The sequence below is a fragment of the Mesocricetus auratus genome, unplaced genomic scaffold (assembly GCF_017639785.1).
Source record: "Mesocricetus auratus isolate SY011 unplaced genomic scaffold, BCM_Maur_2.0 Super-Scaffold_100011, whole genome shotgun sequence".
Lineage (NCBI taxonomy): Eukaryota > Metazoa > Chordata > Mammalia > Rodentia > Cricetidae > Mesocricetus > Mesocricetus auratus.
In genome coordinates, this window is record NW_024429195.1 from 16,868,513 (window position 1) to 16,882,031 (window position 13,519).

General features: G+C 37.6%; 1 pseudogene; it reads right to left on the reverse strand.

Moving 5' to 3' along the window:
- Nucleotides 1-2,925: 2,925 nt before the first annotated feature.
- On the reverse strand, nt 2,926-3,026 carry LOC121143426 (annotated as a pseudogene).
- Nucleotides 3,027-13,519: the final 10,493 nt, after the last annotated feature.

The following is a 13,519-nucleotide window of genomic DNA, read 5'->3' on the forward strand; positions in this document are numbered from 1 at the left end:
GTTGCTTATTTGTTTTCAGTAGCAAACTCAGTAATATGTTCTTTGAGAAACAAGAGTTCCATGAGTAAAATTAGAGTTGAATAAAGTCAAGTCCTGAAAATGAGAAGCATATGAAGGGAAGTCAATTCAAATCAACCTCATATAGGAGAAAAACAATTAAAAATGAAATTAATGGGGATATATTAATCCTCTAAGTTTATGTCAGTGATTAGTAAGTAAAAATATGTAAAATGCAAGCATAATACATTATATAATTGAGTAGAATCTGAAAAACTGGTTTGATATTGTAATTTTTGTTTGTTTAGATGTTTAGCTTGATGAGTTAAAAATGAATATGATGAAAGGAAAACAAGAACAATAAATGTAAAAAATTGCCTTTTTAAAACCAAAATAAAAACTCTTCCAAACATATTATATATTATACATTTGTTAAACAACAAAATAATTTCTAAAAATTATATCTCAAATGGAAATTGCTTACATTATGTGTATGTGTATACAATATTAAGCACTAAGTTTATGGTAAACATGAGTTTATTCAGGGTCCATTTTTCCTGTGATTCCATGCACAGTAAGAGAGGAAGAAAGAAAATAAAAGCAACATGAACAAATTGAAAACAGTTTACTTTATGACAATAAAAGAAACAGAAATAAGACAAAAATATAATAAGATCATAAGGCCAAAAGGCCTTAATTATGCTGAGATAGAACTTTTTCATCAAAATGAAAAATCATGTTGATCCTTAAAATGATTGAAGAATGATCAAGAAATGCAAGACAACAAGATATTTCATGCTAAAAAGAAGTCATAAAAAAGTTGAAAAATATTTTCTAATATGATAAACTGTAATATAGCAGATATATATACTCATGACATTTGACGTGTATATGTGCATGTGTGTGAATGTGGGCAATCATAATTAAACAGGTACTGATATTGTGATAAGTGCCTAAACTGATAACTGTGATATATATTACGGTGGCCGTTTAAAGACTTGGCAATGTATTGGGGAAAAGCCCAAGGAATTATCACTTGGAATTGGAGGACATATCTACTCTTATGTCAATGCCGTGTTCATTTTCTTACTATAGCTCTGCATCACAACTTGAAATAGGGATGGTGATACTTCCAGCAGTTCTTTTACTACTCAGAATTGTTTTAACTAGCCAAATTTTGGCGGAGAGAAGGGGTTCAATATGAATTTAGAAATTGTCATTTCGAGATCTGTAAAGATAATTGTTGAAATTTTGAAATGGATTGCATTGAATTTGTATGTTGTTTTTGGTGTGTTAATAAACCGCCATTTGCATGTATTAATACTGTCAGTTCATGAGAATGGAAGATCTTTACAACTTCTGATATGTGCTCTCAAACTTTTCCTTGCATTTATTTTTGTATTGTTTTCCTAGTTTCTACTTTATTGATTTGAGCCCTCAATTTGATTATTTCCTGGCATCTACTCCTCCTGGGGGAGTTTCTGTCTGAATTCCTGTCTAGTGGTTAGAGTGGTGTGTTGAAATCTCCCACTATAAGTGTGTATGGCTTTATATGTGGTTTACGTTTTAGTAATGTTTCTTTTACGAATGTGGATGCCTTTGTATTTGGGGCATAGATGTTCAGGATAGACACTTCATCTTGGTGGATTTTGCCTGTGATGAGTATGTAATGACCTTCATCTCTTTTGATTGATTTTATTTTAAAGTCTAATTTGTTAGATATTAGGATTGCTACCCCTGCTTGTTTCTTAGGTCCATTTGATTGGAAAACTTTTTCCCAACCTTTAACTCTCAGGTAATGTCTGTCTTTGAGGGTGACGTGTGTTTCTTGTATGCAGAAGAATGATGGGTTCTGTCTTCCAATCCATTCTGCTAGCCTGTGTCTTTTTATGGGTGAGTTAAAGCCCTTAATTTTGAGGGATATTGATGACCAGTGATTGCTCATTTTTCTTTGATTTGGAATGGTTGTTGGTGGTGGAATTATGTGTGGAATTTCACCCCTTTTTTCTTTTGGCTGTTGGTAGAGAGGGATTCTCTAATGCCTATGTTTTTGTGGTTGTAGTTAACTTCCTTGGGTTGGAGTTTCCCTTCCAGAACTTTCTGTAGGGCTGGGTTAGTCGATACATGTTGCTTGAATCTAGTTTTGTCATGGAATATCTTGTTTTCTCCATCTATAGTGATTGAGAGCTTTGTCGGTAATAGTAGTCTGGGCTGGCATCCATGGTCTCTTAGTGTTGGTAGAATATATATCCAGGACCTTCTGGCTTTCAGAGTTTCCATGGAGAAGTCAGTTATAATTCTGATAGTTTTGCCTTTATATGTTACTTGGCCATTTTCCTTAGCTGTTCTTAATATTCTTTCTTTATTCTGTATATTTAGGCTCCTGATTATTATGTGGCGAGGGGACTTTTTTGTGATCCACTCTATTTGGTGTTCTGTAAGCTTTTTGTACCTTCATTGGAATGTCTTTCTTAAGGATGGGGAAGTTTTCTTCTATGATTTTGTTGAATATGTTTTCTGCCCCTTTGAGGTGGTTTTCTTCACCTTCTTCTATATCTATTATTCTTAGGTTTGATCTTTTCATGGTGTCCCATATTTCCTGGATGTTTTATGTTAAGGATTTGTTGGACTTAAGATTTTCTTTGGTTGATGAATCCATTTTTCCTAGTGTATCTTCAACATCTGAGATTCTCTCTTCCATCTCTTGTATTCTGTTGGTAATGCTTGTATCAGTAGTACCTGATCATTTGCCCAGCTTTTCTATTTCTAGACTTTCTTCAGGTTGTTTTTTTTATTGTCTCTATTTCAGTTTCCAACCCTTGCACTGCTTGCATTGTTTCTTGCAATTTTCAGTTTATCTTTTCATCCATTTGTTGCATTTTATGAATATTTTTGTTTTTTCTTCTATTTCCTGCCTTTTTTGGTTTGTGTTTTCTTGAACGCTTCACGAATTTGCATGTCATCCTTGTGCAGGGGCCATCTAATCTTCTCTGCATAGTTCCAATTTTATGTGCTGCCAAAGTGAGCACTTGAGTTAAATTTTATCCAGCTACTTTGCTGAAAATATTTACTAAATGCAGTAGTTTCCTTGTGCATGTTTTAAGGTCATTTAAGTATTTAATCATATCACCTGCAAATAAACATACTTTGAATACTTCGGTTCTGTATTGTATCCCTTTTATTTCCTTCAGTTATTTTATTCCTCTAGCTAAGACTTCAAGTGCTACATTGAGTAAATATGGAATGAAGGGATAATTAGGCTTCTTCCTGATTTTAGAAAAATTGTTTTGAGTTTTTTCCATTAAAGATGATGTTGCCTATGGGATTTCTTTAAGTAGCCTTTATTTTGTTGAGGTGTTTCCCTTGTGTCCTCAATCTCTCCAGGACTTTCTTATATACAGGTTTTGGATTGTTTTCAAGGGTCATTTCTTCATTAATGATATCATCATGTGTTATTTGTCTTTCAGATAGATTATGTTACATTACATTTACCAATTTCTATATGTTCACCACCATGCCTTCTACTCCAGGATGAAGTCCACTTGACCATTCTTGTATTTGGCTTACTATTATGTTAACTGAGAATATTTTCCTTCTAAGATCACAAGAGAAAGTATTCCTTTCATCTCTGGATTTTCATATTGTTTGACTATCAGGGTAAGTTTGGCCTTATAAAATGAAATGTGTTATATTCTTTCTGCTTCTATTTTATGGAACAACTTGTGGAATTTTGGCATAAATTCTGTTTTTTAAGGTCTGGAGGAAGTTTGCACTGAAACCTTTTGCCCTGGGCCTTCCTTGTTGTGAGACTTTTAATTATTGTATCTATATCTCTAGGATATATTGACTTACGTTGCCTATATGAACTATATGAGCTTGATTTGACTTTGCAATGAGTAGGTGGACTTTTATGCCCTGCCAGCAAATTCTCAACTAACCACATGGAGACCATTTTTTAAAACTTTATTAGTTATGTTTTTGCATATTTTACATAGCAACCTCAGTTTCCCCTCCTTTCCAACCAGTTCCTTTCCTCCTTTCACCTGCCATTGTTCTTATTCGAAAATTCCCATGAGACTGAACAAAGCATGGTGCATCAAGTTGAGGCAGAACAAAACTCCACCCCTGCATCAAGGATAAGCAAGGTAATTCATCATGGGAAAGAGGTTCCCAAAAGCCAGTTTACTATGTCAGAAACTGGTCATGTTCTCGCTGCTTGGATCCTCAGAGTCAGACCAACTTATACACATACAACTGTCACACACATGTAGTGGCCCTAGACTGGTCCCTTGTAGGCTTCCTAAGTCCAGAAACCATGAACTCCCAAAATCATTGGTCAGTTGTCTCTGTGGGTTTCCCCATCATGAATTTGACACTCACGACACACTCACCAGGTACACACAATCCCTCCTCCCTCTCTTCAACAGGATTCCCTAGCTCAGTCCGGTGCTTGACTGTGGATTTGTGCATTAGATTTCATCAGTTCCTGGATAAAGACTGTAACATTGGACCATCCAATTTTGGCCGATTGGCCAACCATATGTTTAAGACATTTTTAAGAAGCAGGGATTTTTTGAAGAACTAACTCACCTTGTCTTGAAAAGGTGTGAAAGTTTTTGGAGGATTTGTACCAGGGTCTTGTCACTGCTTTAGCCCCCGAATAGCACATGAGACACTATATTAATTATGAAGCTGTTAGCCGTTTTCTATGGTTTCTTAATGGATAGCTCTGACTTAATTATTAACACCTAATTACTAATTTATATTTTTATAAGGTCTTATCTTACCAAGGATGCAGCCTCATGAGTATGCTCTTCCCAGAATCACATGGAGAATCCTCACTCTTGACTACATTTTCCAGAATCTTGCTCGACTCCTAGTCCCACCAATCTTGCTTCCCTATTGGGCAACAGTGCATTGTTTATCAACCAATCAGACAAATATATACACAGAAGGACTTCACCCATCATCTCCTCTTTTTTGTATAATAAAAAGAAAGGTTTTAACTTTAACATATTCAAATATATACCAAGGCAGTTATTAAGCAAGAACTGTAAATACAATATTTAGTCCCTTAACATTTAGCACGATTTAAAGAAAATATCATCTATCCCACTTTTGTGGGTATAAAGTCTTATATGTAGCTTATCTTTTATCATAACTAAGGAAAACTATAATTATAAGTATCTGTCTTTACTCTATCAAAGACCATAGAAGGATAATATATAAATACTAGAATTGACAGAGATATCCTGCTACCTGGCCAGTCACCCAAAATTCCTCTGAAACACTCGGGCATCCATCTTCAGCTCATAGGCCACAGTATGACTGGCAGACTGCTTAGAAAAGCAGGAAATTTTAAAGTATGCATCTGCATAGGCAGTTCATCACTCATTTTTCTGTGTCCTGCAGAATGCTTGACAGACTGTTCCATGAGTTGCAAACCATCTTGTTTTGTAAGTTTAGCAGTTACTTTTCTGTGTGTCCTGCATGTCCAGTTTATACAGCAGCTGTCAAAGAATCCAGGCAAGAGCAGCTCCTTGCACAAATGGTTAATCTTGCAATGTTGAAAGCAATCTCAATTAGGAGGTTCTTCGATGCCCATCTTCCTCTCAGACTGTAATTGGTGTCAAGGAGTAATAGTGTCTTACTATCTTGAAAAACTATAAACCATTTAAAAGCCATATATTATGTAGATTTTGAAAGGTTTGAAGAGTATCTATGCATCTCAAATACATCTCTGTATAAATTGAAAACCTAACTATAAATTTTGACTATTATAGGTAACTATAGTCTGTACTTAATTATATATTTCATTTTAAAAGCATTGTATAAACACAATATCTAAACAGTAAGAGAAATATATATATCACAAAATTGATTTTAAATTTTTATCAATAAATGAAAATCCATACCAATGTAAAGTATTCATTTCTATATCATATTCCCTTTACAAAGATATTGACTGTGGTCATTTCCCTTTATAACCAACCCCATTTAAATTAGAACAAAATTTTATAAACAATATTTGGGAGTTTGCATTTTTCATTACAAAATGCTTCCTGTTCGTTGGGGGTGCTGTCCATTCCATGGGTATCATGATAAAACACAGAAACCTGGCCAAGTCCTTTCTTTTGTAGTCTGAATGGCTGCATCATTTCAGCTGTCTTAGAAGTTGGATCACCTGGGGCACTTTTCAGTGGATCTTGCTTCATCAAACCACATTAGAAAGGAAGGAATCCATTGCTTTATGTTTTCTATAAAAACACAAGTAGAAATTCTTTTCCCAAGTAACCTGTCCTCATATTTAAATTTATAAGTCAAATCATTTTTAAAATATATAAGTTGGATTAATTCAGCAGCATTTATAATCCATTGTATTTTAGCAGATGTTTCTTCCTTAGCTATTGTACAACTGAACAACTTTAAGCAGGCCCCAAAAAGGTTCAAGAAAACTTCCTAAGAAAGGCTCCCACCAGAGAAGCTTCTGCTCTCTCCTCTCCCCCTGGCTGGTTCTGCTGTGACCCCAGAGGTGGATGTGTGTGGGTTTTGAAGGTGCGCTTAGTCTTTGGACAAGGTCGAGGTCAGGGCGGTTTCCGTGGGAAGGCCTTTTCCAGGAACTTATTGTATCGTTTTTAGTAAACATGTTTTTACTAAACATTGTCTTACAGCTGCCTACTCCCAGGCAGAAGGGGAAATGGGTCTCTGCTCAAGGTCTGGTGTTCCCACAATTCACCCCTTTTTTATTTTCAAATGAGGCACTCCTGGCTTAGGTCAAGTAGGGTCACCCTCTCTTTCCCGTCTTTGGGGGACCTTGAACCCCTGTCTTAGGTGGGAGGGGTCTTCCCCACAGGTTGCCTGTCGTCGGAGACACCCCAACCTTAAATCATCTGTAACCAATCTTCATGGCTATCGGGATTGCCATGGGCTAAGCTAAACAATACTTGGTTACGGATCTCTTGCCTCTGGAACAAGGCACGTTTGAGCTCGGCATAAAGCCAGAATGCCTACTGCCACTGTCACCATTTCCAGGACCCCCATTGACATAGCGCCTCTCCATCACCATACCCATCACCAGATCTGGGCCATAACATTCTACCAGCCTTCATCTGCTACAAAGGTAACCTGCACGTGATTTACATTCTGTTACAAGGGTAACCCGCATGTGATTTACATTTACAATTTGATAAAGTTTACAATCCTTTCAAGATCTGCTCAGGAAAGCATTTAGAAAGTGCACTTGCACAGATACATTAGGTACAATCATTGATGTTACACATGCAGCATTACGAAAAATATGAACAATAGTTGTCGCATTAGGACAAGTTGCATTTCTCCAGAAAAATACACTGGCCTAGTCGTGATTCCAGAAACAGGAACCACTAAGTCTGATATTTCAAGTGACCATGTCCTGTTCAAATCTTGAAAAGAGGCTTTTGCCACTCATAGTCCATACCAATGTCCAAATGCTTTAAATGGGTCCTTTTTTCTCTGTTGGCTTCACGATGAAAACTCATGGGTCTGGAAGGTTGATGCAGCAGGTCTGTTGAGAAACTGGAAATCTCGAATCGACTGTTTTCTTTCTTTCTTGGGCTGTAGATTCGATGACATCAAGGGTCAAGAACACTGATTTAGGAGATCTCACTCAAACTGGCTTAGGTAGGCTCCCATGGTCTCAGGTCCAGTTTTTCTCTGCCCCATCCATCTCACTAATTGGTCTGACAGCTGCCGAAGCTTTATTCTTTTCCTACAAGAAAACACAAACATTCCCTCCACCCCAAATTAGGGTCTTCTCCACTGTCTAGTTCATGGATGTCTCCATTTGACCTGAGCAATGGTTGCTCAAGTTCCATCATGCCAGAATCTGTCTGAAGCTCACTGGCATTCACATTATAAAATTTTTAAATGAGGAGTGTATTATTTGATGAGTCATATGGGGACTGGGGGCATTATTCCCCCTTTTTTATTTTCTAAAAAAATTTTTTCTTTTTTGAACTGTTGAAGCTGGACCATAACAGTAGAAGGATTTGTCTACCCTCCTTGGTTAACTATCTAGGTAAATTGGGATTACTACTTAGATTATTTGTAGATGCCCATTAAAAAGAACATATCCATTAAATATTTCCCAAAAACTTCTGAAAATCACTCAAAGATTGTAAACTATACTGTGTCCAAATAACTTTTGAAAATTATTTGAAGTCTGTGAACAGTCTTTCCCAATCTAACCTGTAGAGCTCTCACTAGCTGACAAGGCCTCATTTGCATCTTAAATTTTTCTGTTAAAACATTAACAGACTGGCTGGATGTTCCTTTTGGCTATATTTAAAGCAATCTATTTTTGAAGGGATTTAAGTATCCTTTTAATCATATAAGCAGTTCACACTCACGCATTCACAACCACACTTCATACATACCGGTGTGGCCACACCATACATTCAGAACATACATGCATCTTTCAGTCATCCTTTTGCCCTAGGTCATGATTAGTCTGTTGCAATGAAGCTCCTTTAATTGAAATCTATGTAAAAGAACAACTGCAGCCAATCCTTGAACTAAAAGGGTTAAAAAGTCCTGTATGTTCTTTATCATGCCTCCATTTGAGCTACAGTAATGGGGTACAGCCGTACCTACTCCTTATAACTCTGTAGATGCAAGGTGGAGAGGCCAGGCTTTTGGCCAAAAGTTTTTAGAGATGACTCACAAAATAGAACTTAAATGTAAACAAGAATTTCCATTCCATATACCTTTGTCTTTTTTTTTCTTTTACTTAATACCAGTACCTCCTTTATTAACCGTTACCAATTTTCAATTTACCCACTTTTAATCCATCCTCCAACTGAGGGTGCTCTCAGGTTCCCCTTTCTTTCCTGACCTTGGTGTCAGGCGAAGGCCTGGAGATTTAATCCAATCCACCCCCTCAACTGAGGGCGATCTCTCAGGGTCCCCTTACTTTCCTGACCTTTGTCAGGCGACGGCCTGGAGATTTAATCCAATCCACCCTCTAACTTAGGGTGATCTCTCAGGTTCCCCTTTCTTTCCTGACCTTGGTGTCAGGCGAAGACCTGGAGATTTAATCCAATCCACCCCCCATCTGAGGGCAATCTCTCAGGGTCCCCTTACTTTCCTGACCTTTGTCAGGCGAAGGCCTGGAGATTTAATCCGGTACCCCTAGCTTGGTACCCCTTTTTAACACATCCGCATAGCCTTACTGGCCAGCCTTTTAGATCTCTCAGTTCCCCTTTACTTTCCTGACCTCAGTGGATCAGGTGAAAGACTAGAGGTTTTTTATTTTATTTCTTATTTTACCCTTTTTTTTCATTTCTTTTTTTTTCTTTTTTTCTTTTTCTTTTGTTTGTTTCTTTCTTTTTTTTTGAGACTGGATTTCTCTTTATCCTTTTGGAGGCTGTCCTGGAACTTGCTCTATAGACCAGGATGGCCTCATTCCTTCCTATCTCTGCCTCACGAGTGTTGGGATTAAAGGCGTATGCCACCAACACCCGGCTCTCTGAATATCATAGCAAACATCCTCCCAATCTGGGACATTTAAGCCTTCCCCAGTAATAAACCATGGGCTCCCTCATTCAATCCATTTTAAAAAGCCTGCCATGGTTGTAGTCCCCTATTCTTCAAGCAACTTTTTTACGTGATACTGTAATTTAAACTTCCAGGGACTATTTCCCATTGTTTCTTTTCCTATTTTCCTCCATCTGTCCCTGGCTGGCAAAAGGGATGACCCCGTCCACTTACCTCGCTTTCATGATCTCGGTGGGACCTCCAATTGTTGCGTCTGCTGCACGGCCTGTGTCCAAGAACGTGTGGAGGGTGTCGGGGATTGACAACACAGAGACTTGTTCAACGATGTAAAGAAAACTTTAAGCAGGCCCCAAAAAGTTTCAAGAAAACTTCCTAAGAAAGGCTCCCACCAGAGAAGCTTCTGCTCTCTCCTCTCCCCTGGCTGGTTCTGCTCTGACCCCAGAGGTGGATGTGTGTGGGTTTTGAAGGTGCGCTTAGTCTTTGGACAAGGTCGAGGTCAGGGCGGTTTCCGTGGGAAGGCCTTTTCCAGGAACTTATTGTATCGTTTTTAGTAAACATGTTTTTACTAAACATTGTCTTACAGCTGCCTACTCCAATGCAGAAGGGGAAGTGGGTCTCTGCTCAAGGTCTGGTGTTCCCACAATCTAAAAATGATTTCCTGTTTTATATCTCAGCAGATAATATATATTTTTATATATTTTGGAGTTTTTCTAGGTTTTAATATTTTTATGTATATAGTCAGGAATTTCAGGGGAACATCCCACATCACACCTAATCCAAACCAAACTGGAATCCATAGCCTCTCATTTCCTGTGGGGAAAAAAGATTATTCCATAACATGTAAGCTTTATTTTAGTTTTCCAATTGTGGTGTACAACTTTGTGACTATGTCCTCATGATCCTTTGATTTTCTTTTTTATATTTTATGTCACCCATTTCACTGCTAATTTTCTTAATTTGTATATTGTTTATGTCTTTTAGTTAATTTGAAGAGTGGCTTGTCAACTCTATTTATAATCTCAAATAAACAATTTTTGGTTTCATTGATTCTTTTATTTATTTCTGTCATGTATTTCCAGCTTGATTTTTTTTCTTGCAATCTACTACTTTTGGGGTTAATTATTGTTTTTAGAGCTTTGAGGTGTGCTCTTAAGTTATCTGTATTTACTCAAAGAATATTTTAATTAATTTTCTATCATTGTATTATACAGAACCCCACAAAATCTTGGCATTGTTTATCTGCCAAATATAATTATTTGAAGAGAGAATGATTTATTTTTTATTCTTCCAAAATATCAAATTTTGTTGGCTATATTTATATTGTATCTCATAGTTTGTATCCTTCTTTTTTGAAAACAATACATTTTTATCTCATCTCTACTACAAATTAAATTTATTCATGTTTGTATGTTTCAGTATTTTTTTAGGGTTCAAATATGCCTAAAAGACAATACATGGGTGGTGCAAAATAAACATTCATAAGTATATAGAAATAAGAAATAATGAAGAAACTATGAATTTTCCAAATGAGATATAAAAGAAAGCATATACTAAGAAATACAAAGAGACATTTATAGAAATTGACATAAAGAATGGTATGGACAGGGTTATAAAAATATGTATCCTTCCTTCCTTCCATTATTGCTTCCTTCCTTCTTAGCTTTTTTCTTTCATTTATTTTTTTTACTTTTTTGTTATTTTTTATTATTTTATTTTATTTTTTAACATTTTTAAAATTTTAAATAGCTTGTTTTACATGTCAATCCCAGTTCCCTCTCCCTCCCCTCCTCCCACACCCCCTCACCATCCCCCCATCCTCCCACCCTATTGCCAATTCCTTCCACATAGGGGATATCTAGAGTCTATCATTTCATTCAGGGTAGGGTCCAGGCACTTCCCTAAGAGTCCAGGCCAAGAGACCAATCCTCTTTGTGTTATGGAAACACGATGTCTGTTTGTATTCGAGGGATAAACACTGATCCACCCCTCAGGACCCCATAGGTAGCCCAGGCCTCCTCATTGACTCTCACATTCAGAGGGTCTGGATCAGTCTCATGCTGGCTTCCCAGCTGTCAGTCTGGGGTCCAAGAGCTCTCCCCTGTTCATATCAGCTGTCTCTGCTGGTTTTGCAAGCCCATTCTTTGCCAATTTTCTCTTCGCTCCTCTCTCTCTGTCGCTGGGTTCCTTGGGTTCTGTTCAGTATTTAACTGTGGGTGTTTGCCTCTGCTTCCATCAGTCACTGGATGAAGGCTCCAGGATGGTTATAGACATCAAGTTCACTATCAGGAGTAGGCATTCAAAGTGGTCTCTACACTATTGCTTAGCTTGCCAATTGGTGTCATTCATTTAGATCACTAGAGGTCACAATGGTGCCTGATCTGTCTTCTAACCTATGATTCCCTCTTCCCCATATCCTACCCCTCCAGTCGACCTTCCTGTTCCTCCATGTCCTACTCTCTCCTCCTTTTCTCCCCCTCTCTATTTCCCAGGTCCCTCTCGCCCCCACCCCTCGCCGTGTTCCCCATCTGTTCAGAGGATCTTGCCTCATTTCTCTTCTCTTGGGTACCATGTATATCTTTTAGGTTCTTTCCTGTTTCCCAGACTCTCTGTCAGTGAAAGTGCAGACTGGCACTCTCCTGATTCATGTCTAAAAAATCTATATATGAGTGAGTACACACCATGTTTGTCTTTTTGTGACTGGGTTACCTCACTCAGGATGGTTTCTTCCAGTGCTATCCATTTACATGCGAATTTCAAGATTCCATTGTTTTTTTCTGCTTCCTTCCTTCTTAGCTTTCTTTCTTTCCTTTATTTTTGAGACTCAAAATATAATCTGATGTGGGAAGTCCTGTTATTTGTCAATAAAGCACTGCTGGCCAGTAGGAATCTAGATAGGTGGGACTAGGAGTCCAGGAGGACTCTGGGAAGGAGAAACACAAGAGATTCAAGATGTAACGCCATGGGGTAGGAGCCCAGAACTATTCTCCGGTAAGAGACATACTCAGATTAACAATTATGGGGTAATTACTTAAGTCAGAGCTAGCCATAAGAAACAAGCAAGGCCAACAGCTTCATAACTAATATAGCCTCCTGTGTGTTTATTTGGGACTGATGCGGCTCTAGAACCAGGCTGGCGGGAAGGTTTCTCTCAAGGAAAAAGCTTCTCTTTATAGAATGGTGTCAGAGCGGGATTGAATTTCCACATAGAATGACAAAAGCTTTAAAGGAATTTTAGAACAGAAGAATGGAGAGAAGCACAGATTTTTGATAGCAGCATTTTTCTCAGGTGTTTTGCTAGTGACAAGCCGAGATTCACGTGGCTCGCTTACCAGAGTCTTCCTGACTCGGCAAAAAAAAAAAAAAAAAAAAAAACAGCCAGCAAGGTTGTTTTAAGAGACTCTGCTAACGATTGAAAGGTGTGTACGTACAGCTGGAAGTGGCAGCTTTTGCTGGATTTCAGCAAGGACTGAGGCAGTAAACTGGAATCACGCTTATACCCGCCATCTTGAAAAAAAAATGTCAGTTTAAAACAGCCGCGGTTTTACAGATAAGACACGTGGCCAGAAAAACACAAAGATTTACTGTAAAGTCAGACTTGGATGAACAAAACCTCTAAAGGTTTACAGTGTGTTTAAAATTATACGTGAGATTGAGAGAGAAAATGAAACGGCAAAGTGGTAAATAAATACAAAAGCCTGCGTTGTGGTGGTGCACTCTGGTAGGATTTACTCCAGAGGCAGAGGCAGGCGGATTTCCAAAGAGAAACCCTGTCTCAAAGAAAAATAAATAAAAGTAAAAGAAATAAAGTAATAATAGATAAATAAATAAGCCACGTAAAGATGGAAAATACACAGAGAGTCTGGAAACTGTATGCTATTTTGTTTTTCAGTTTTTTCATTGCTAAGGAATTAACAACTACTGAAGTACACATGATTATAAATGTTGCTGAATTAATTCAACTTATATCTTTTAAAAATGCCTTGACTTC